Source organism: Oryctolagus cuniculus, chromosome 15 (assembly GCF_051225735.1).
Source record: "Oryctolagus cuniculus isolate XC-2025 breed Fujian yellow rabbit chromosome 15, ASM5122573v1, whole genome shotgun sequence".
NCBI classification, from domain to species: Eukaryota; Metazoa; Chordata; class Mammalia; order Lagomorpha; family Leporidae; genus Oryctolagus; species Oryctolagus cuniculus.
The window spans coordinates 41089450-41112713 of NC_142881.1; the positions used below are offsets into that span (position 1 = coordinate 41089450).

Here is a 23264-nt window from a genome sequence, read left to right on the forward strand (position 1 = left end):
ATTCTGAGAAACACAGGTCAGCCTAGCCAAGCTGACACATTCCAGAGCCTCCACGGTTCTAAAATCTACTGCTGTCCCTAACCTGAAACATTCATAGGAACCTGTCGGCAGTGGCTTCCGACATGGAATGTCTCGTCATCGTAAGAGAACGTTGAAGAATACAATGTTTTTGAATTCTGAAATAATGGTGGAAGTCACAACACCAGAACCCTCCTCTATTAATAGATGCAGCACCAACAGATTAAGTCACTCTTCATCTTTGTGTGTTCTGTGTGGCAGAAACTCTCACTAGAGGTCATCTCCCTCCCATCAGTTGGGGAAATGCCAGTTCACACTGGGAGTCTTGGTGCACATCCTTACCGCACAGTATTTGCCATGGTACAAGGACCAACAGACACAAGGGATATGCCTTTCACCCTGCCAGATTTCAATAGCAATAAACAGAGGCTTTTTTTTTTTTTCATCGGATCAGTGGGCCAGGATCCAGGTTGATAATGGCAAACATTAGTCACAGCATTTTTTAAAATCCCTTTATGTTCCAATCAAGATACTATAACAATACAACATGTCTTGATTTATCAAATGTGAGATACAGAGAGGTCTTTAACACATGGGCTGCTTTTCAGGACCGAACAGAGCTGACATTTAAGCACCTCTTCTCCCAGAAGTACCCAAAACAAAAGGCTGCCTGGACTCAGGAGCCAAAAATGCACCCTGTCACTGGTCCTCTCTGTTGAAGATAGCTATCTGTCCCGCTCGAGTATTTAGGACTGACAAAAATGCTATCCATGTATGTTTTCCACATTCATTTGAGTGTAAAAATGTGAGTTTCCTCTAACAGACACAATCCAAAGCAACAAGTGTGCAGGGACTGTCATAGTAGAATGCAAGGCCAGAGACAACCCTCGCCTCTTTTCTAGACTTTGTTATTATTCGATTAAATTATATCTCATAGGAAATATTGAACTATTTCAAATAACAAACAAATTGCCCAATGAGATTTTGCACTTTTGCACAAGGGTCCCTGGTACCAAGCCCCCATTAGCTCCTCCAGTGGTTTTGTATGTCAAGCATCCCAGGACTGCGAATTATAGCTATAATGATATTCCATAGCAAGAGTTTCAAGCTTGGGGCCGGCGTCATGGCTTACTTGGTTAATCCTCCACCTGTGGCGCTGGCTTCCCATATGGGCGCAGGGTTTTAGCCCCGGTTGCCCCCTTCCAGTCCAGCTCTCTGCTGTGGCCCAGGAAGGCAGAGGGGGATGTCCCAAGTGCTTGGGTCCCTGCACCCACATGGGAGACCAGGAGGAAGCACCTGGCTCCTGGCTTCGGATCGGTGCAGCGCTGGCTGTGGCAGCCATTTGGGGAGTGAACCAATGGAAGGAAGACCTTTTTCTCTGTCTCTCTCTCTCTCACTGCCTATAACTCTACCTGTCAAATAAAGAAAAAAAGAGTTTCAAGCTCTTTTTTGTTAAGGGTCAAATAGAAAATATTTTCTGCAGCTTTGTAGGCAATGTGGTCTGTGTCTCAACCTTCAACTCTGCTGTTGTGGTGTAAAACAGTCACAGAGAATACGTGATTCAACAAAAGCAGGCAACATGCTACACCAGAGTCGGAACATGAGCTGTCATTTGTTAATTCTTGCTCTATGACCCTATAAATTCCTCCTGCTCACAGACCATTTTGAAGAAATAAGAGCCTAGTGTTACTCACTCCACATCCTTGTATTTCAAATCTGCATTGTTATTATACACAGCCTGCAGCTCAGGAATCTCCCACGGAGCACCCCAAATATACCATCTCTGTCTCGACATTGGCTGGCTGCCCTGTGACTACATCCTGGGGATGGTGGCCTCCTCCTCTCCTGAGCAGGATCCTGGAAACTCCTGACTTGCCACGGTGTCAAAAATGACATTAGTCATCAGCTCTGTTTTCTTAGAGCATTTAAAGAACTCTGGGCCAACTGGGTTTCAGCACCCATGGCCTCCCAAGCTCCTGCTTCCTTGTGCCGCTCGTGTGGACCTAGGAATCAGCACCTCTTCACAGAATCCCACAAATATCCATCCACCCAAGGTCGCAAATAGTTTCCCTGGGTCCTCCAGCTCCCCCACCTAAGTCCCCATTTGCTGAGGACACCCAGTGCCTCCCTCATATCTCTTGCCTTCCTGTACCAAGGGACAAAATGTGCCCCTACCCCGAATTCAGAAAGTGTATCCGTTTATTTTTCAGAAAGAAAGTGGAACAAAGAGAAAGGGGGCGGGGAGAAGGCAGGAAGGCAGGAAGGAATTTCACCTGAAAAAAGGAATTCTGATGCCTACAGTTACTTAAAAAAGAAAAAGGCAGCTCATTGCACACTAAAACGCTAACAGAGGAACTGCAGAGTTCAGAGACTGTGTATCATGTTTTTTCGCTGTGGTGCTCCCTGCTGTCCCAGTTTTCTGTGTATTACTTGTCAAATGAGAAACACGAAGAGCGACATCACTGGGGAAGCCTCGCCTCAGGGGGCAGGTCTCTGGGGGAAGCTGCGGGAGTCGGCCCAGCGCGCCCCCTAGTGGCGCCTCCCGCTCGTAGGGGTCAGTTAAAGCCTCCCTTGCAAAAAGGTTCCTTCCATCTCCCTGGCTACAGCCAACGACCTTTGCTCAGGCTCATCCCACCCCGGCTTAGCCTAGGAGACCAGCATCTGAGGCTCTGCCTTTTGGTTTTCGGGCTTCATGGTGGTTGCTCTGGGCCTGAGCGCTGCCAGAGCGTAGCTGCCGCCCCTCGTCGCAGCTGCGGAATTGCTTGGACAGAGAGAGCGGTTTCCACTTCAGGGGCTACACGTGAAAAGGTTCTGTCTCTGTTTGTGTTTCTTAAATGTTAACGTAATTTGTGACATTAATCCTCTTAGGGATTCCCTAGCACAGACACCCTCTGTTCCCCTAAGTGAGCAGGGCAGCCTCAGGCCCAGGGGAACCTCCATCCCCGAGGGCAGAGGAGGAGACAAGTTCCCCCGCCCCGACCCAGGAGGGCCTGCTTTGGGGAGACCCCTTTCCTGCCGGCCCCCTAACACCACCACCTCCTAGGCTTCCTGCTGGGTGCTGCTATTGGCCTCAAGGGCTACTGTTCTCTTCTGTTTTTCCATTGCTTCTCCTTTCATCAAAGTCTCTTAAAAGAAATCGCTCTCTTCAGTTTTAGTTTGCACCAGACCTCTTCTGCAACTGGGACACCTCTGGAGCTTCCTGGCCTTTGGGCTGGAGTCTCTCCCCCAAGGCGGCAGCACACCAGGGCTCTGAAGATGCCTCCTGCTCTCCCCTCGGGCTCTTGCCTGGCTCCTAGCCTACCTGCCAGATCTTGTCATAGCTCATCCACCCCCAGTGACCTCTTGCTCCTGGTATCTCCTTTGTCTAGAAAATCCCTACATGAAATACTTATTTTCGGTCCTCAAGAGTCTGGACCTAATTGCCATTGTCCTCATTTTGAGAGATTAGGTACTGGAATTTTTTTTTTTTTTATAATTAGCTCTTTTCAGTCTCTCCAAAACCTAGGAACAGATACAGTGCTTTCCTCAAACTTTCCTAGTCCTGCCCACCAAACCAGTGCCTGAGGCCTGCCAGGCAGGCAGTGCCTTCCCACAAGATTGGGGTTGACACAGCAAAGGAACTCTGAGATGATAACCTTTGAGCCTCTCCTGATAATGACAATATGCAATCCAGTTTTTACCTCAACTGCTTGCCTTGCAGGAGGTAGGAATTCAAAGCAGAAGCACAGGTGAGGTGCCCAAGTGAGAACAGGATGCATGTAAAAGTGAGAGAGTGAGTATGCAGCCCCACACCTGCTATGAAAGGGCCAGACACAGGCCTGGGGAGGACAGGACTCAGGTTGAGAGGGCAAGAGGGCCATTCCCAGGTATGACGGTCCCTTTTACGGAGTAGGGGATGGTGCCCTAATTGAATATACAAACAAGGTGAAGTTTGGATAGGACTTAGTGTGCATGAGGTTTTTCTGGGAGTTTTGTGACACCCCCTTGTGGAGTTTAACACTCCATGCATTCATCATGATATCTCTTCATTTCCATCCCCTATGAGATGTTTAGGTTGTTTCCATTTTTAAAAAGTAATATATGCAGCCGGTGCCGCGGCTCAATAGGCTAATCCTCCGCCTGCGGCGCTGGCACACCGGGTTCTAGTCCTGGTCGGGGCACCGGATTCTGTCCCGGTTGCCCCTCTTCCAGGCCAGCTCTCTGCTGTGGCCAGGGAGTGCAGTGGAGGATGGCCCAAGTGCTTGGGCCCTGCACCCCATGGGAGACCAGGAGAAGCATCTGGCTCCTGCCATCCGATCAGCGCAGCGCGCCAGCCGCAGTGCACCGGCCGCGGCGGCCATTGGAGGGTGAACCAACGGCAAAAAGGAAGACCTTTCTCTCTGTCTCTCTCTCTCTCTCACTGTCCACTCTGCCTGTCAATAAACAAATAAATAAAATTTTAAAAAAGTAATATATGCTTTACATCCATGGTAATTTCATTAGGATAAAGTCCTAGACATAAAACTTGTAGGTCTAACATAGGCACACATTTAAGGATGCTTTTTAATGTAATTAATGTTTACTATTCCTTTCAACGTTGTCTAAAGGTTGTGACAACATACTAGACCAAGCACTGTTTGATAACAGTAGGGTTAACTTCCCCGGTGACAAACATTGACTCCTGTACAAGGAGATGAAAGTGTACGTCGTGGATGAGAACAAGCTTTCTGGAGCCTATGTGTGACCCATTTGAGGAAATTTAAAGGAAGTTAAGCCTTGGTGGTGAGACAACATGCAGCTGCAGCTTTAACAATATCAATTTCCTTATAGGTTAGTGTCCTGTCATTGAACCCATCTCATGTTGTTAGACCAGTGAAATAAAGGGCAAGCAGAACAAACTACTCCTTTGACCTCTGTTCAACATCTTCGACTTTTCCTGGGCTCCAGGCTGTTCTAAGATCCCTTAAAAAGGCCCGCCACCCTCCAGCTTCTATGGAAGCCCTCTTTATTTCGGAACAGAAGGAAGTTAGCCTCCTCCCCAGGGAAGACAGAGGAAGAAAATGAACGTTTGGTAAGCATTTCCTGGACACTTCTGACTAGGCACTCACAATCCATATTTCCCCATTCCAAAATGTATAAAATTCTCCAGACTCAAAAAAAGAAGGGAGAGACCAGAACTGTACTGCAGTAGGCTAAGTGCTCCGGCATCCCATATGGGTGCTGGTTCATGTCCTGGCTGCTCCTCTTCCAATCCAACTCCCTGCTATGGCCTGGGAAAGCAGTGGAAGATGGCCCAAGTGCTTGGGCCCCTGTACCTGCATGGGAGACCTGGAAGAAGCTCCTGGCTCCTGGCTTCAGATTGGCCCAGTTCTGGCTGTTTCAGCCATTTGGGGAGTGAACCAGCAGATGGAGGACCTTTCTCTCTGTCTCTCCCTTTCTCTGTCTTTAGCTTTGCCTCTCAAATGAATAAATAAATTTTTTTTTAATAAAAGAACTATGTCTTCCTAATTCATTGTAGCTGGTACTGTCACAACAAATATTTCATTGAAAAATAGAAACATGCTATTGTTAGAGGAGAGAATAAGAAAAAAGTTTACTTACCTACTTTCACTTGGCTTAAAGAAAAGAAGTGCTCTGTTATATACAACCACAGGACCAGACCAATGCATGGCACACAGCAAGACTTGAATACCAAGTGGTTAAGTGTAATATTCAAATATGAAGCTTTTCAAGCACATGAGAGTCATCTGACAAATGAACCAGCCAGTTCTTACAGCTATCTTAGTGTAACCTTGTGAAACTGTTGCCTTCCACAATGTCTAACATTGATCTTTATGCTTGATAGAAAGTGTCATATAATATAAAGATATCTCACCATGAGAAATTTAGGAGATTGTCCCAGTGTCTGTGTTCAGAATTCATCATCAGAGGACTCCCTCTGGGTCTCCAATGTAGGTGCCAGGGGTCCAAGCACTTGAGCCATCATCTGCTGCCTCCCAGGATGCATCAGCTAGAAGCTGGATCAGAAGCAAAGGTGCTGGTATGGCACTGGCCTCTCCAATATGGGATGCAGGTGTCCAAAGCAGCAGCTTAACCCTCTGTGCCACAGCACCTGCCCTAAGTTTCTGCCATTCTTATCCACTCCTAGGTGATATCAGTGCTCTGGTTCATGGGCCACTCATTGTGCAGCGGGGTTGTAAAAGTTGGGGCATCCCAATGACACACACAGAATGAAGACATGAAAAAAAATCAAGGTGTTCTTGGAGAATACGTAATACAGACAGGGAAAAAATATTGAAACTCCATGCTTATTGTTGGGCCATATAGGAACTTTAGATGATGGACAAAAAGAAAGATACTCTAACAAGTTCTGAATGGAGAATGGAGAGATAAAGAGAACAACTTGTGAACAGAATCCAGGGATGCCTTTTGACCATCAAGGGAAGGATTATCCATTTAATTAATGCCTCGCTGCCTGCAAAGTAATTTGCAGCTATGAGATAGTGTGTTCTGATATGTTTGCTTTAGAAAACCTGGTCCCAAGAAAGGTGGGCATTTGGCACAGCAATTAATATGTACTGTGGAGGCAGCAGGTGATGGCTCATGTACTTGGGTCGATGCCACCCACATGGGAGATTCTAATTGAGTTCTAGGTTTCAGGCTGTGGCCTGGCCCAGCTTTGGTTATTTCGGGCATTTGAGGAGTGAGCCAGCTGTTGGAAGGTCTCTCTCTCCCTCTGCCTCTGCCTCTGCCTCTCTCCCTCCCTCCCTCCCTCTCCCATAAAATGAGAACCAACAAGAATACCAAGAGTGTGTTAAGTTCCTACCACAAGTCATGTGAAAACCTCTCCCATCCCTGTTATCTCATCTTCCCTGGATTCTAGCTTGGGGGATCCAACAGCTTGAACTGGGTACATGAATAGCAGAAAGCCTGTGAGGAGAGGAAGAGCAGATCACTCATCCCTTCCCATGGTAGAACCCCATCTGCAGCAGGTGTGAGGTGGAGGAGGGGAGAAAGTGTGAACTGGGACTTAGCATTGGAATTGGAGTGGCCAAGGCAAGGGGTCAACCTAAGGGGTTATTGAGGGCTAGGAAGGAGAGCTTTGCCTCAATACGTTAGAGGGAAGTTATGGGGGAGAAAGAATGCTGTCTCCTAGTATATCCCAACAAGTGCAGTCCATTCACTGTAAACTACATCAGATGCACAAGTTTTATTTTTTTCAAGTTTTGTTTTAGAGGCAGAGAGACAGAGAGCTCCCATCTGGTACTCCACTCCCCAAATGCCCGCAACTGGCCCTAGCTGGAGCCAAGGTCAGGAGCTGGAAATGCAATGCAAGTCTTCTTTCTGGACAGCAGGGCCCCAGTAACTTGAGCCATCACTGTTGCCTCTCAGGGGCCACACAAGCAGGAAGCTGGAATGAGGACGATGAGTATGAGATGGTGGCATATCAGTCAACGTCTTACAACAAATAGGCGTTCTGGGATGCACAGGTTTGAAAAGGAAAGTACAAGAACAAACTAGGAAGGGTGGAAGCTTGCTGTGTGCCAAGGGGTGGCTGACCTTGAACTTAGCAGAGGGGTTCTTCTGCAACTCTAAAAGGTTGATGCTCTCTTGTACCCAAGGGCCAAATTTTTCCCTGCTCTGGCAAAAGACTTGAAGAGCCAAGGGCTATCATTTTCTGCTCCCGTCAGTATAAGTTGTGACTCACACTGGAAGGGGTTAGTTGGAGGATGGGGTAGAAGAGAAGGAGAGACACCGAGGCATTGCCTATAGAAGTAAGAAATCAGCCAGCAGATACAGATATAAAGATATAAAGTGTTTTTATTTTTTTTAAAGCCAATGTTGCATCTGCCAGTTGCACTTATAGTTGCTTCCTTAGCATGTTCAGATCTGCTCTTTCCAGAAATATGTAAGTGAATTCTGTAACACTTGGAAAGAGAGATGTAATTGAGTGTAATTGTGAGCCTAGCCTAGGTCTCTGCAATCAGCTGGAACTTAGAAGAACTGACACTGGTTTCTTATTTCTAGGACACACAGTGGAACAAGGATCCTGTGGGAGAATCCAGCTCTGCTCACCAGTGAGTCCACTGTGGCCTTTTCCCAGACCTTGGTCTGTTTTTTTTTTCTTTTTTCTTTTTTTGACAGGCAGAGTGGACAGTGAGAGAGAGAGACAGAGAGAAAGGTCTTCCTTTTTGCCATTGGTTCACCCTCCAATGGCCGCTGCGGCCGGCGCGCCGTGGCCGGCGCACTGCACTGATCCGAAGCCAGCAGTCAGGTGCTTCTCCTGGTCTCCCATGGGGTGCAGGGCCCAAGCACTTGGGCCATCCTCCACTGCACTTCTGGGCCACAGCAGAGAGCTGGCCTGGAAGAGGGGCAACCGGGACAGAATCCGGCGCCCCAACTGGGACTAGAACCCGGTGTGCCAGCGCCGCAGGCAGAGGATTAGCCTATTGAGCAGTGGCGCCGGCCATTGGTCTATTTTCATGGCTTTTCTTCTGAAGATTTCAGGGATTTGGGCCAAGTCTTCCCTTCTCTGGGAAGTTCCTCTGCTGTGATGGCATGAATGCTACAGGGAAATTTAATGATTGTCCACTTTCTATTTAGTGCCTCCTTTGCATTTTGCCTGTTTTTGAGCCTCTTTTACTTTTCAAATAATGGTTTACTGACAGAACAGCAATAGAAGTCTGTGAATTATAATTTGATGGGGGTAAAGGGGAGGGAAAGTGTCATGGACAAATTGTTTCAACCACAGGGGCTGTCACTATGGCATAGCAGGTAAAGTCACCACCTGCAGTGCTGGCATCCCATATGGGCGCTGCTTCAAGACCCAGCAGCTCCACTTCCAATACAGCTCTCTGTTGTAGACTGGGAAAGCAGTAGAAGATGGCCCAAGTGCTAGAGATCCTGCACCCATGTGGGAGACCTGGCTCCTGGCTTTGGATCACTGCAGCTCCTACTGTTGTGGCCAATTGGGGAGTGAACCAGTGGGTGGAAGACCTCTTTCTCTCCCTCTCCCTCTCTCCCTCTCTCCCTCTCTCCCTCTCTCTCTCTCTATCTATCTATCTTCCTTTCTGCCTCTCCTTCTCTGTGTAACTCTCACTTTCAAATAAATCTTTAACAAAAGATATAACCACAGTTCATTGAATTTTAATATATTATGTAAGTGTGTAACAGAACAACAACTTCCTCAACAATAATTGCTAGTCAAATAAAACAGCACAAGCACACACTATTTTTAAATCTCACACATACAAAACCCTAAAAGAACACAGTACAAGAATTTATATATGAAATGCTTTATTACAGTAAAAATCAAATAACTATGTATTTGCATAAAGTAAATTTATGCCTGTTTGTTTGTTTTAGTTATTTTCATTATCTTTCTTTTTAAAAAAATTTATTTGAGAAGCAGAGAGGTACACAGAGAGAGAGAAAAAAATGAACTCCCATCTGCGGATTCTCCAAATGCCTGAGATGACTGTGGCTAGACTGGGGTCAGAGTTGGGAGCCAGGGATTCAATCCCAGTTTCCCACATGGGGGGCAAGAAGCCAATAATTTGAGCCATCACCTCTGCCTTAGTCTTCCATGGTCTGCCTTAGCAGGAAGCTGGAGGCAGGAGCCAGAACTTGGAAAGAAACCCAGATAATCCAGTGTGATATGCAAGTGTCTTAACCAGCATTTCAACTGGTAGATCAAACACCATCATTTTCTATTTTTTCTTCAATTAACTTGAATTAATTGTGGAATGACAGGAATGTTACTTACGTAATTAGAGAACAGAGATAATAACAAATAACAAATGAGTACATAACATTTGCCAGAAATTGCTTAAACTCTTCCCATGCATTTTGAATACAATACATGGGAATAAATGATTTATTTAATGGGGCCGGTGTTGTGGTGTAGAGGGTAAAACCACTGCCTGCAATGCCAGCATCCCGTATGGGTGCAGGTTCATGTTTCTGCTGCCCTGTTTCCTATCCAGCTCCTTGCTAATGTGCCTGGGAAAGCAGCGGAAGATGGTCCAAGTGCTTAGGCCCTGCTACCCACATGAGAGACCCGGAGGAAGCTCCTGGCTTCTGTCTTCTGCCTGGCCCAGCCCCGGCCACTGCAGCCATCTGGGGAGTGAACCAGCAGATGGAAGATGGCCTGGTGTTTGGCAACAGAAAGTGTGGCAGCGCTTCAAAGAGTGCCAGAGCACTGGCTGAAAGTGACAGCTGATGCCAGCACAGTGTTGTTATGGGAGGTACAAGGGCCCAGTGCTCTTTTGGATGTCTTAAGAGAAGCCACAATGACATGCTTTTATGAGCTCTTCTCATTTTTAGCTGTTAATTCAACTGTTCAGAATGTTCTAAGGGTCTAGCTATGTTAGCAGAGGAAACATCTGTGGGCCTCAGAGTATGACCTAGGCATCATGCCAGTTACATTTATGTGGGAGAGCCCTCGAGGTGGGGACTTACTCATCAGCTCAGGGCTAGGACCTCAGCAGATGTCCATAGATATCAATAATGGGATTCAAACGCAATTATGTGCTGGGGATTGATGGGTCCTTATGTAATAATTTCAGGAAATTCTAGGGGTGCTGGAATGTGCCACTGACAGCCACCATTTGCTTTTTCTGATGGAACCAAAGAGAAAGCTCACAAGGAAGAAGCAGACCTTGCTTCTTTGCCCTGTGACAGCTCCTTTCCCTCTCTTCTAACTTGTTTTACCTGGCACCATCAAGTGCATGCCAATAAAAATTTTATTATGGTCTCAAGTGGAAACGAAAGAAATGCTTCAAGTCAGGTCAGTTGGGGTTGGTACTGTGGTATAGCAGGTAAAGCCACTGCCTACAGTGCCACCATCCCATATGGATGCCAGTTCAAGTCCTGGATGATCCACTTCTGATCCGGCTCTCTGCTATGACCTGAGAAAGCAGTGGAAGATAGCCCAAGTCCATGGGCCCCTGCAGCCTCATGGGAAACCTGGAAGAAGGCCATGGCTATTGGTTTCAGATCCAGCTATTGCAGCCACCTGGGGAGTGAGCCTGTGAATGGAAGACCTCTCTCTCTCTGCCTCTGCCTCTCTGTAACTCTGCCTTTCAAGTAAATAAATAAATCTTAAAAAGAAAAAAAAAAAGGACAGTCACTAGACTCTATTGAGAACATTGACATGGAACTCCTGGAAAAACATTAGTACCAGAATGTGTGAGTCCCAAATGTGGATGTAGACAGTGTTTTGGGGGGAACTCCTGACCCCTCCTGGCAGTGAAGGGTCAGACAATATTCAGTTTTTTCATTTGGATATTTCTTTGTTTTACCATCAAGATTTTTTATTATTGGCCCTTCTCTATCTGACCCTATTAACATAAAGAGAATCAATTTCATGTATTTCATAGATACAATTCTAAAAACATAATGATACTTCCCTCCTTCCCCCCATTCTCCCCACCCTCCCTTTCTCCTCCCTTCTTCTTGGGAATTCTTCATTTTCAATGGCTTCTCTCATCAGGACATTTTTCTCAGGCACTTTTTAGACAAAACAAAGGACTGCACATCAGCTCTTCTGATCAGCAAGGGCAACTGAGTTCTTCCTCTTACTAAATTACTGTAGCTCGTACTGCATATGTAAGACCATATTTATTATAGCTTTTGGAGCTTTAATATGGAAGTGACCTCTGATGGACTTTTAGAAATACTGAAAATAGCTTCTAACTCTTCCCATTTCTTTTCAGATCTTTGGAGATTTCTAAGATTCACTGGGTTTGTTGACTGTAGTTAACCATGGAAGAGGAAGGAAATTCAGTGACTTCTCAGAAATCATTAACAGAGATTAGAAGTCTAGATTATTCTTACGTTTTCACAAGATGTTCAAAATAGTTTTGAAAGCATGTAAAAAAGTTCCACATATGGCTAAGTATCTTGAAATATAAGGTAAGAATTCAGAGCAGTGTAACTGGTTTTCCTGTCACTTGCAAACTGGGACTAGAAGGCAGTCTTCAGGATTCCAGGCATGTTATGAAGATATCATTTTAATTTACAACCAGGATGAACTACTTTCAACCAAGAGTCAAAGGATCTGGGCTCAAGTGCTCTCATATATGGTACAACTTCGAATCAGTCACTTCTGGGTATCAGAAGCCCCATCACAGTATTAGGTAGGAAATTAGAAATTTAGCCTACACATGTGTGGAGACAGGCCTGAAGACCAGCACCTACTGGGGAGGCTTCAGAAGCCCAGCATCTTGCACTTCAAAGTCCTGCTCAGACCCTGATAACCTCCCAGATGGCCCCAGCCCTTCCCTCAAGGAAAGTTCCCAGGAGAATTCTCTCCTCAGGACCAAATGGGTTACCTGACCTGATAACAGGAGGCAATAAAACTTTCTCAAATGCCCTAAGGGAAGTCCCTCTACTCTGCCCAGAGCCAGCCAATCTGGGGAGGAATTTGCTAATTTGCTAATTTTCCCCATCCTTTGTCCTGGAGGAAAGGGGGAGGTGGGTAAACAGGCTCCTTTAAAAACCTAGGGCATTCAAACAGACTGCACATTCAGCCCTCTGCCTCTGGGCTGCCCAGGTGTATTCTCTCCATTCAACCATGTAACCCCCACCCCTCCCTCAGTCCCAGTGACTGGGCACTCTCTCTGTCCCTTCCATTCTGACGGATGCCCTTTCCCCAATAAAGCCTTATCACCTTGCTTTCTCTCTCAAGTCTAAATTCCTTCTGTAAAGAGAATCCCAGGGCTTCCACAGCCTTTTCTCTGTTGACAACAGGATATAAATCAAGTCTTCTTGAACATTTTCCAGCTGTTATTGTGTAATGCCATGAAATTGGAATAACTTGTTCCAGGCTGTCCGGGGAATTTAGAAACTGGATTCCATCTATCATACTTTCAAAGCTTCTACTGTTTTTTTTTAGTCTTTTTCATATTCAAATATACATACAAATATATTTTCTCCATTTTCTTCTGTGCATGTAAATATATTTTCTATTTAATAGCCTTTTCATCCTTAGCAATATGCTTCTAAAGGATGAGTTTTTCATTTCTTGCTTTTATTATTTTTTTCAGCTTCCTGTTTTAATTTCTCTGTGATCTCCTCAGGAGTTGTAGAGGCCAAGAGATTTCCCATCTTCTCATGAGGTTTACCACCCTCATCTATAGCGACATCGCTCTTCCTGAGTTCTAAGACAGACGTTGGAGATGCAGACAGAGCTCTTCCTCAGCCTCTCCTTCCGCTGGAGGCGCTGGAGGCCTGCCTCTTGCCCTGCACTATGAAGGCAGGAGCTGGGTGTCTGTTCAGTTCTGATTTTGCAATTCTCAAGGGGGTGCCTGGCACTCAACTGAAACTTGATGAATGGAAATGGATTAAATCCTTAGGTAGTGAATAAAAGCTGGATCCCTGGCATCAGGCTACTTGAGTTGGATGCTATCTTCTTGTCTTAGTCTCTGTATCACCTCCACACCCCCTACCACTACCACCAGCACACTGAAATGGCCCTCCTATACCCCACAGAAGGGAAGAAACAACTCTGTTGAATGGTTAATGCTTCAACAAGGTAAAGAATATAGAATATTTTCAATTATATATGACTATAGTGAAGGCTTGATACATAACTATTTGCATTTTTTAGAACAGGCTTATTTGATATGATTGATAAAGGTTAACCCGCACATACTTAAAGTGTACATTTTGGTGAGATATGACACATGTACATCATTCTTTGCAAACCATCACTATAATGAAGATAATAATCATATCTATTTCCATCAAAAGTTTCCTCATATCTGTTTGTAATCCACTTCTCAGGTAAGCACTAATTTTTGGCCACTGTGGATCAATTTACATTTTTGGAATTTTAGATGAACAAAATTATATGTGTAGTTTTTTGTCTATCTTCTTTCTCTTAACATAAGTGTTTAGAAGACAGTCAAACTGCTATTTACATTGTTAGTTATTTTTTTAAATTATGGAGTGATATTCCATTCTAAGAATACACCCCAATTTGTTTATCCATTTATCTATTGATGAGCTTTTGTGTTGTTCCTAATTTTCGGTTAATGCAAATAAAATTTTATGATCATTTGTGTACAAATGCTTTCATATATCTCTAGTAAATATTTAAGAGTAGAATAGGTGGCCATATCAAAGTTTATATCCTTTTTTCCAAAGAGGTTATACTATTTTACACTCCCACTAGCATGTGTGAGATTTCCAGCCGCTTCATATCTTCAACAGTCCTTTCATTTTGAAACAATTTTTGTGTTTTTATTTGACAGACAGAGCTCCCATCAGCTGTTTACTCCCAAATGCCCACAACTGGCCAGGGCTGGGTTGCAACCAGAGCCAGGAGCCAAGAACTCAATCTAGGTCTCCCACATGAGGGACAGGAAATAATTACTTGAGCTGTCATCACTGCCTCTCAGATTCTTGCATTAACAAAAAGCTGGCATCAGGAACCAGAGGCAGGAAACAAACCAGGTCCTCACATGTGGGAGTCTTAACTGCTAGGGTGACTGCCTGCTCCTCGCCAAGTCGTGCCAAGTCTTTCTAACTTAGCCATTGTGGTGGTAGAATGGCAGTATCTTATCATGGTTCTCATTGCATTTCCATGATGATTAATCAGATTGAGCCTCTTCTACATGTTTATCATTCACCACACTATCTTCTTTTGTGAAGTACCCATTCAAATAGTCTTCCCATTTTTGTTTAGGGTTTTAGTCTTACTAAATTGTAAAGAGTATACTTTATAATTTAGTAAAAATTTTAAAAACAGCCCGTTGAGATATTATCCATAAACCATACAATTCACCCATTTAAAGTGAACAATAGTGTTCAGTATATTTGCAGAGTTGTGCAAACCTCGCCATAGTTATTTTAGAACATTTTCATCACCCTAAAAATAAACCTTCCACCGTGTAGTCGATAATCCACTTTCTCCCCCTTCGCTCCCCCAGCACCAGGTGACCACTAATCCACTTTTTGTCTCTGTTGATTTTCCCATTCTGGACATTTCATTTAAATGGAATGGCCTTTTATACTGGCTTTTTTTCACTTAGCGTATGGTTTTTAAGGTTCATTCATCTTGCAGCTTGTATTAGTAAAATTATAAAATAATATTCCATTGTATACACATAATACATTATATCCATCAGTTTCTCAATTGATAGACATTGGGTTGTTTACACTTTTTTGATCATTGTGAGTAATGCTCCCATGAACATTTGTGTAAAAGTTTTTATGTGGACCTAAGTTTCATTTCTCTTGACTATGTAACAAGGAGTAAAATTTCTGAATCATATAACAACTCTGTTTAGTCTTTTGAGGAACTGTGAGATCATTTTCCAAAGTGACCACTGGCTGTGTGTGAGGGTTCAAATTTCCCCACATCCTTACCAGCACTGGTTACTGTATCTTTTTATTATAGCCATCCTAGTGGGCACCAAGAGTTATCTCATTGTGATTATAAAGTGTCTTTGAAGAGCTAATGTTTCTCATTCTGAAGAAGTCCAAAGTGTTGATCTTTTTTTTCTTTATGGGTTTTGGTTTACGATTTTTTTTTTCCTAATGAGGTTGTTTTTTTTTTTCCCCTTGGAGGCTCCATAGTATTAGCTCTCAAATTCATGTGTGTGGTCCTAAGTTAATTTTTCTCTAAGCCATGGGATAAAGGTCTAGGTTCACTGGTTTTCATGTAACTATTGAACTGTCACAAAGATTATCCTTTTCCTGTTGGACTTTCTTACTCCTTGGTGAAAAATTAATTGGGGGGTCTATTTCCTGATTCTTGTTTTTAAGGAATTTAACCTAGGACTAATTTTGCTCCAATACAGACTCACGAATCTTCTACCTAGTGTCTTGTACAGGACAAGGTCTCCTCACTGTAGCTGGTTATAACCTGAAATAATAATTCCCTGGGGATTTTTGCCAAGGAAAATGCTCCTTTTGCCAGTGCAGTGTAGTTTCTTCACTTGCAATGTCCCAAACACACTCAGTGGATGACTTGAGGGGATCCCTCTGCAGCTGGCCAGGGCTCCCTTTCTCCCTTCAGCTTTTGTTACTGGAGAAGCAAAGGGTCCTTGTCTTTGCGCAAGAGAGAATTCAGGCATGAGACAGAGAGTAGTGGAAAGCAAAATAGCAAAGTTTATTGGGGTAGGGACATCCATAAGAATGGATGGGCACCTCTCCAGACAGGACCTGAGAGAGAATACGCAGTTTGTATTTAGGCTGGGGTTTTTAAGGGGATGGGTCTTGCCTTCCCTCACCCTTTCCTTCTTCTCCTCCTGAACAAAGGACTTGTTGGATGTAAATACAAAAAAATTCCTTTCTGAGTTTTCCCCCTGAAATTATCAGACGGGGGAAGCCTGGCTGGCATCGCCTGCCTAAGAGGAAGGATGGTTATTGGGTAGAAGGGGCAGGACCCCCTGGAAGGTCATCAGGATCTGGGCGGGACTTTGAGGTGCAGATACTGGGCTGCACCTGGAAGGTTATTGGGGTGACTTTGAGATGCGGGTGCTGGACTGCTGTAGATGTCAATTCCTTAGACCCTTGTCACACACACATAAGCTCATTTCTGACTTCCTACCGAACACTTTCTTCACTCCAGTACTCTGTCCTGCAGTTCTACTGCCTTCACCCTCTTCAATTCTCCTCTGTCTCCTACATTCAGAGAAAATGCTGGAGTTTGCTTGGATTGTCCCCCTGAACTGCAGCCTGGAAATTCTCCCCAGACCAAGGACATTTCAGGGCTCGTTTAATTCTTTTTCCTTTTCTCAGGGATTACTCTCCTGCACTGTGTTTTGTCCAATTTCTAACCCCATTGTTTCACACTTTTTGTTTCTAATTGTTTAAAGCACGAGAGTAAAATTGGTCATTCTTATTTCATCGCGGTTGGAAGCAGAACTGCTAACAGTATTTTTTTTTTTTTTTTACAGGCAGAGTGGACAGTGAGAGACAGAGAGAAAGGTCTTCCTTTTGCCGTTGGTTCACCCTCCAATGGCTGCCGTGGCCGGCGCGCTGTGGCCGGCACATCACACTGATCCAAAGCCAGGAGCCAGGTGCTTATCCTGGTCTCCCATGGGGTGCAGGGTCCAAGCACTTGGGCCATCCTCCACTGCACTCCTGGGCCATAGCAGAGAGCTGGCCTGGAAGAGGGGCAACCGGGACAGAATCCGGTGCCCCGATTGGGACTAGAACCCGGTGTGCCGGCGCCGCAGGTGGAGGATTAGCCATTAATAGTATTTTATTTCACTCTTTTTTCCCCCTAAGATTGTTTATTTGAAAGTCAGAGTTACACAGAGAGAGGAAGAAACAGACACAGATAGAAGAGGTCTTCCAGCCAGCACCACAGCTCACTAGGCTAATTCTCCGCCTGTGGCACCAGTACTCCAGGTTCTAGTCCCAGTTGGGGCACTGGTTCTGTCCTGGTTGCTCCTCTTCCAGTCCAGCTGTCTGCTGTGGCCCAGGAAGGCAGTGGAGGATGGCCCAAGTGCTTAGGCTCTGCATCCACCAGGAAGAAGTTCCTGGCTCCTGGCTTCGGATGGTGGCCATTTGGGGAGTGAACCAACGGAGGGAAGACCTTTCTCTCTGTCTCTCTCTCACTAACTCTGCCTGTCAAAAAAAAAAAAAAAGAGAGAAAGAAAGAAAGAAAGAAAGAAAGAAAGAAAGAAAGAAAGAAAGAAAAAAGAAAAGAAAGAAAAAAAAGAAAAAAAAAAGAAGAGGTCTTCCATCTACTGGTTCACTCCCCACATGGCAGCAATGGCTGGGGCTGGGCCAGGCCCAAGCCAGGAGCCTCTCCGGGTCTCTCATGTGGGTGGTGGGTTCCAAGGACTTGAGCTATTCTCCATTGCTTTTCCCAGGCCATCGGCAGGGAGCTATATCGAAAGTGGAGCAGCCGGGACTTGAACCAGATGCTGGCACTGCAGGCAGAGGTTTAACCTACTATACCACAATGCCAGCCCCTATTTCACTCTTTACTATACCAGTCTGGCTTATAATAAAAAGTGGTCATCCTATACCAATACCATCACCATTGCTACCACTTGTTGCCTCTTGTATTATGTAAAACTTCCTCTTTTGGTAAAAGTATGGGTCATTCACCAGTCATTGTGGATTATAATTGCACAAATCGGAACGGGAAGAAAATTCCCCTTATCTGGGTCAAGCAACTTTTTGGTTGTATTTTCATTTGTTCATTCATTCTTAGATGACGATCTGTATTTAGTTTGCCTGGGTTGGATGTTGGACTGCATCCTTTCCTGCCTTTGTGATTCAGGGCCATATTTTTAACCTTTCCAAGCCTCAGTTTTCTCATCTACTGAGTGGGAACATGGAGCTTCTGTTGAGGGTTTACTCTACATGAAGGGCAGAGCAACCAACACACAGAAATGTTGCTAAAACTGATGCTATTTCTCAGGAGTCCTTTCACTCAAGCTATCCCTGGCACTAAAGTGATCACTTCCTCTTTCTTAAAAAGATATATTAGGTACAACACTTGATATTAAGTACAACACTCTCAGTTGTTCCCCCAGTGTCTTCTCGGCTTCTAGTCTTCTGAGTCTCTACATATATTCTTTGCTACTTATGCTGGCTTTACAGACATCATCTAATCTCATAGCTCTGAATACTGGTGGTTCCCAAAATGTATCTCACGCCTAGGGCTTGACTTTGGCTGCTAGATCCACTCATCCTAGTGCCTATTCAACAACTCCAAGTGGATGCTTTGCTCACCTCTGCCTTTTCCATTCCTTCTCCTTGTCCTGCTCTGCTCTGTCTTGGACAACATAGGGGTCTGCTCCTGGCAGAGTGCATTTCTTAGGTCCATTTTCAGCAGATTCAGGCTGCGTTTGACCCACAGGAAGGATTCGATGAGCCACAGAAGGGCACAATGAAGGGGAAGCCACAGTTTCTAGTTCCCTCTTTTGGCCTCAGGCAGTGTCTTTAGCAGGGGCGGCTGTTCACCCTCTGGTCTCTGCTGGTTCTGTCTTCTCCCAATCATGCCCCAGCCCTTCCTGTTGTTAATCATCTCTGAGTTACCTGCCTACCACCCTGTTTGACTTCCCAACTTGTGTAACCATTTCCTCTGTTTGTAATATGTACAGTGGTTTCTGTTTTCCTGGTGTAGCCTTAGCTCATTGAGCTCTCTAATAGGCATCTTAGAACCAACACATCTAGAACAAACTCTGGCTTTCCCTCTCATGCTGCTCCTCCTGATACTTTCTCCACTTCACTTCATGGCAACCCCATTTTACTAAAGCAATGAGTGCGACCTCGATACTACTTCTCTCATACCTCTGTCCAATCCACCAGCGAATCCTGTTGGCTCAATTTCATGAATATACCTATGTTACTGGTGAATGACAGGGTTCTTGTCTTCGCACAAGAAAGAATTCAAGCATGAGACAGAGAGTAGTGGAAGGTAAAATAGCAAGGTTTATTAGAGAAGGGACATCAGTAAGAACATCCAGACAGAACCTGAGAGAGAGTGCCCAGTCGCTCAGACTGGGGGAGAGTGGGGTTACGTGGTTGAGTGGAGAGAGTACACCTGGGCAGGCCAGGCCAGGCCAGGCCAGGTGAGCAGCTCAGCATAGAGGCAGAGGGCTGAGCACGCAGTCCAGTTGAGGCCAGGGGTTTTTAAGGAGATGGGTCTTTGTCTTCACACATCTCTTCCTGAAACAAAGGATTTTATGGATGTAAATATTAAGAAGCTTCTATCTGGGTTTTCCCCTGAAGGTATCAGACAGGAGGAAGCTGTCCTAACCCAGGATCTGGAGCAGGGTGTTTGAAATGCAGATACTGGGCTGCATCTGGAAGATTCTGGAAGATTGTCAGGCAGAAGGGGCGGGGACCCCTACCCGGCAGGTAATCGGGTAGGAGGGGGCAGGGCAGGATGCTAATACTGGGCTGCCCCTGAAACGTTATTGGGATGACTTTGAGATGCAGATGCATATGCTGGACATAGATGTCTTTTCTTTAGGCCTTTGTCACACACACATAAGCTCATATCTGACTTCCTAACACCTAGGGTTGACTACTTTTCCCCACCTCCACTGCTCTCCCCATCTTGTCCAATCCATGATTAATTCCCCCTTGGATTATTGCAGTAGCATTCTGCTCCACAGTTAAGCTCAGCAGCCAGAGTGCCCTCTCTAAACTGTAAACCAGAGTATGTCGCCCTTCTACTAAAAACTCTCCATTGGCTTTCATCTTGCTTGGAAGATGAGGTAAACTCTTGACAACTGGGCCCCAGGGCACTGAGCTACCTCAGGGTTTCCACGTTCCATTGCTTTCTGCCTGTGACCCTTGATACAACACTTCTGGAATATTCCTGCTTCTGGGTCTTTGCACTTGCTCCTTCCCCCTACCCCCATGTTTTCCCTCCCAGTATTCACATGATTCTCAACCATCTCCTTCCCCTCTGTGCTCAGATGTCTCTTTATCAGAGTCCTTTTCTGATCACCCGTAACAGGGCACTTAAAAAAATTGTGGAAAAATGGAATTAGAAGATGCTTATTTTGGTGCAGAAATTTTAAAGCCCATGCACATTTTCATAACATGCACCTTTACGAACTTTCTGAAGATCCCCCCATTTGTAACATAGTCTCCTACCTCATTACCCTTTTTACCCTGTTTGTTTCCATAGCATTTAACACCACCTCATGTATTACATAGTTGTTCATGCACAGGGTGTCTCTTCCCACTGCAAGATATTAGGAACAGGGATTTCATGGGAGCTGCTGTACCCCATCTTTTAATAATGCCTGGCATTTAATAAGTGCTTAATAACATGCTTGTTGAGTGAAGTGATTAGTATAGAATATTGCATGTTGGAAATTATTTCTTCCACTTTTAACAAAATTGTAACAATAAATCTAAAATGTGCAGCTGGATTGCTCTGCGTCAGGAACCACGCTAAGCGTGATATTTGCGGCTTGTAAACTTATTTTCATTGATAAGAGTTCATGTTCTCTATGGCAGGCCCAGAAGGCCCAAGCTCAGCAGGAGCTCCTGGGCAGAGCAGGAGGCAGCCCTTAAGAGAACACCCTGAGCAAGCGGGCTGCGGATAGCATTGGGGGTTGGGCCCCGCCGGTAGGCCTGGGGTCTAAGCCCCCAACCTCCCGGGCCCTTCCACGGTGGCGCCCGCTCTGCCGGTGCCTTGCTCCCGGGCGAGCCTGACCGCGGTGGCGCCGGGTGGGTGCGGGGCGGAGTCTCCGCGGCACTTCCCGTGCTGAGCGGCCCTCTGGTTGGAGGCGCTAATAGCTCGACTCGAGTGGCGGCTGCCCGCCCACTCGCTGGGGACGCCTTGGTCCACTCCAGCTCCGCCCTGCACCGACGCTCCGCAGGCGGTCAGTGCGGCTCGGGACTGTGGCCAGGGACGACGGCCCCAGGTGAGTGCGGGCCCCGCTGCGCCGCAGGGTGCGGGCCCGGCCTGCAGCCCGCGGCTCCGTTGGTAGAGCCGCACCCGGCTCGGGGTGCAGCCCTCGCGCCCAGCGTCTCTGCACCAGGACCCGGGCGCCTGTTGCCCTGGTGGCTTGTGGGTGTTTCCTGCGGCCGGCGGCCTGAGGCCGGGGTCGTCTCCCGGGCACTCGGGAGACAGCTGGGGCGCGCTGCGGCCGGTGGGGCTGCGCAGAGCCCCTTGACCTCGGGGACTGCCGCGGCGCCACCTTGCCAGCTGCCCTGCTTGCGCGCGGTCCTGCGGTCCCGTTATCCCCTCGGGACAGCCTGCCCTCCAGACCGCGTCAGGCTTCTGTCCTGGTTAAAGTACCCGCGATCCCGCTCTTTGATCCGCTGACACTTTGCTCCCGGTACTTACCTTGGGAAAACCTCGGGTCCCAAGAACCGGACTTAATGGTACCTACCGCCTTGGGATGGGTGGAGGAGTCGTGGACAGCAGCAGTGCTGCTTGCGGTGCCCGGCGCCGGAGCTTCCACAGGAGCCATAATTCTTGTTATTCCTAGAAAGCCCTTTTCTTCTGCCGCTGAAATGTTGGGCCGCCCCCTCCCAGTTTTGGAGCTCTCGCACGTGCATCTCATAGGTTCTGGCAAATGGTTCAGACTCTACCCTGGGACTGGGGTGAACGGAGCAGACATTGGTTGAATTGCGAGGAAGCCAGAACACACACACACACACACACACACACACACACACACACTCTTCAGCTTAGAGGGTTTTTTCCTCCTTTGAGTGACTCATACCATGACTTGACTAAACGGTAGAGAAGGTAGAGAAACTAAGTGTTGTTTGAAAAGCATGTCCAGCTGTGTAGGTTGAGCTGTTAGTTCTACCAGGCAGCTGGTCCAGGTTCCCTGGCTGTGGCGCTTCCTAGAAAGCAATTATTGCTCACCTTTTAATCTCTCCCTTTTAAGTCCGCTCCTTCTTCTCTACTGGTAATGGACTTTTGGGGTGTTAGTAGTTGCAGGAACAAGTAGCCCCGTGCTGAACAGACCTACACAACTACCCTTGAGAAATATGAATTTGTAAGTAAAAACAATGGGCTTGCTTTGCCAAAGCAGACTCAACATAACGTTTGCTCTTGTCTAGAATTTTGAGAAAATAACACCAAGAGGAATCTCATCAACAGAAGGCCATCAGTTCACTTTGCAATTTCCTGAGAATGAACTTCTTAAGACGTGTGGAATACTTAGTTTAAGTGCAAGTCAAAAAAAAAAAAAAAATAAGCCCAGCAGTATAGAAGTATTACTGGGCATATTTCATTTATACAATTTGCTGCATGAGTTCTGCTGTGTGCAAACAGGTGTGAAACCATCAGTTCGTTCAATAGTGTGAACCTGTACATCACACCCAAAAGATGTCTTGTGGTTGCCCCTTTGTAATCTTTTCCTCTTTCTCTCCAGGCAACCATGGCTCTGCTTTCTGTCAATATAGATTAAGTTGCATTTTCTATTGTTTTCTTTCTTTTTTTTTTATAAATAGGATCATACTTTTTTGGTCTTCAGATTTTTTTTTAAATGTTTTATTTGTTTATTGGAGAATTAAAGTTACAGCCAGAGGGAGAGAGAGAGAAAGGTCCTCCATCTGCTGGTTCACTCCCCAAATTGCCACAACAGCCGGAACTGGGCCAGTACGAAGCCAGGAGCCCAGGAGCCAAGAGCTTCTTCCAGGTCTCCCCAACAGGTACAGGGGCCCAAGCACTTGGGCCATCTTCTACTGCTTTCGCAGGCCATTTGCAGGGAGCTGGATTGGAAGTGGAGCAGCCAGGACATGAACTGGTCCCCATATGGGATACCGGCGCTGTAGGCAGAGGCTTAGCTTGGTAAGCCAAAGCACCAACT

The 23264-nt window shown here is 46.0% G+C and overlaps 1 protein-coding gene and 1 long non-coding RNA gene across 2 annotated transcripts in view; one reads left to right on the top strand and one right to left on the bottom strand.

Moving 5' to 3' along the window:
• Positions 1-19381: 19381 nt before the first annotated feature.
• On the bottom strand, positions 19382-22128 carry LOC127484218 (uncharacterized). Its single transcript, XR_007911043.3, has 2 exons — positions 21831-22128; positions 19382-19641 (listed from the first exon to the last, which is right to left on the bottom strand). It is a non-coding gene; the product is annotated as an uncharacterized LOC127484218 (long non-coding RNA).
• The window catches only part of LIPA (lipase A, lysosomal acid type), a 40256-nt gene continuing 38312 nt past the window's right edge, over positions 21321-23264 (top strand). The window contains exon 1 of the mRNA XM_002718498.6: positions 21321-21359. The gene's annotated coding sequence lies outside the window, so the exon portion shown is untranslated. The remainder of the gene's footprint in view (positions 21360-23264) is intronic.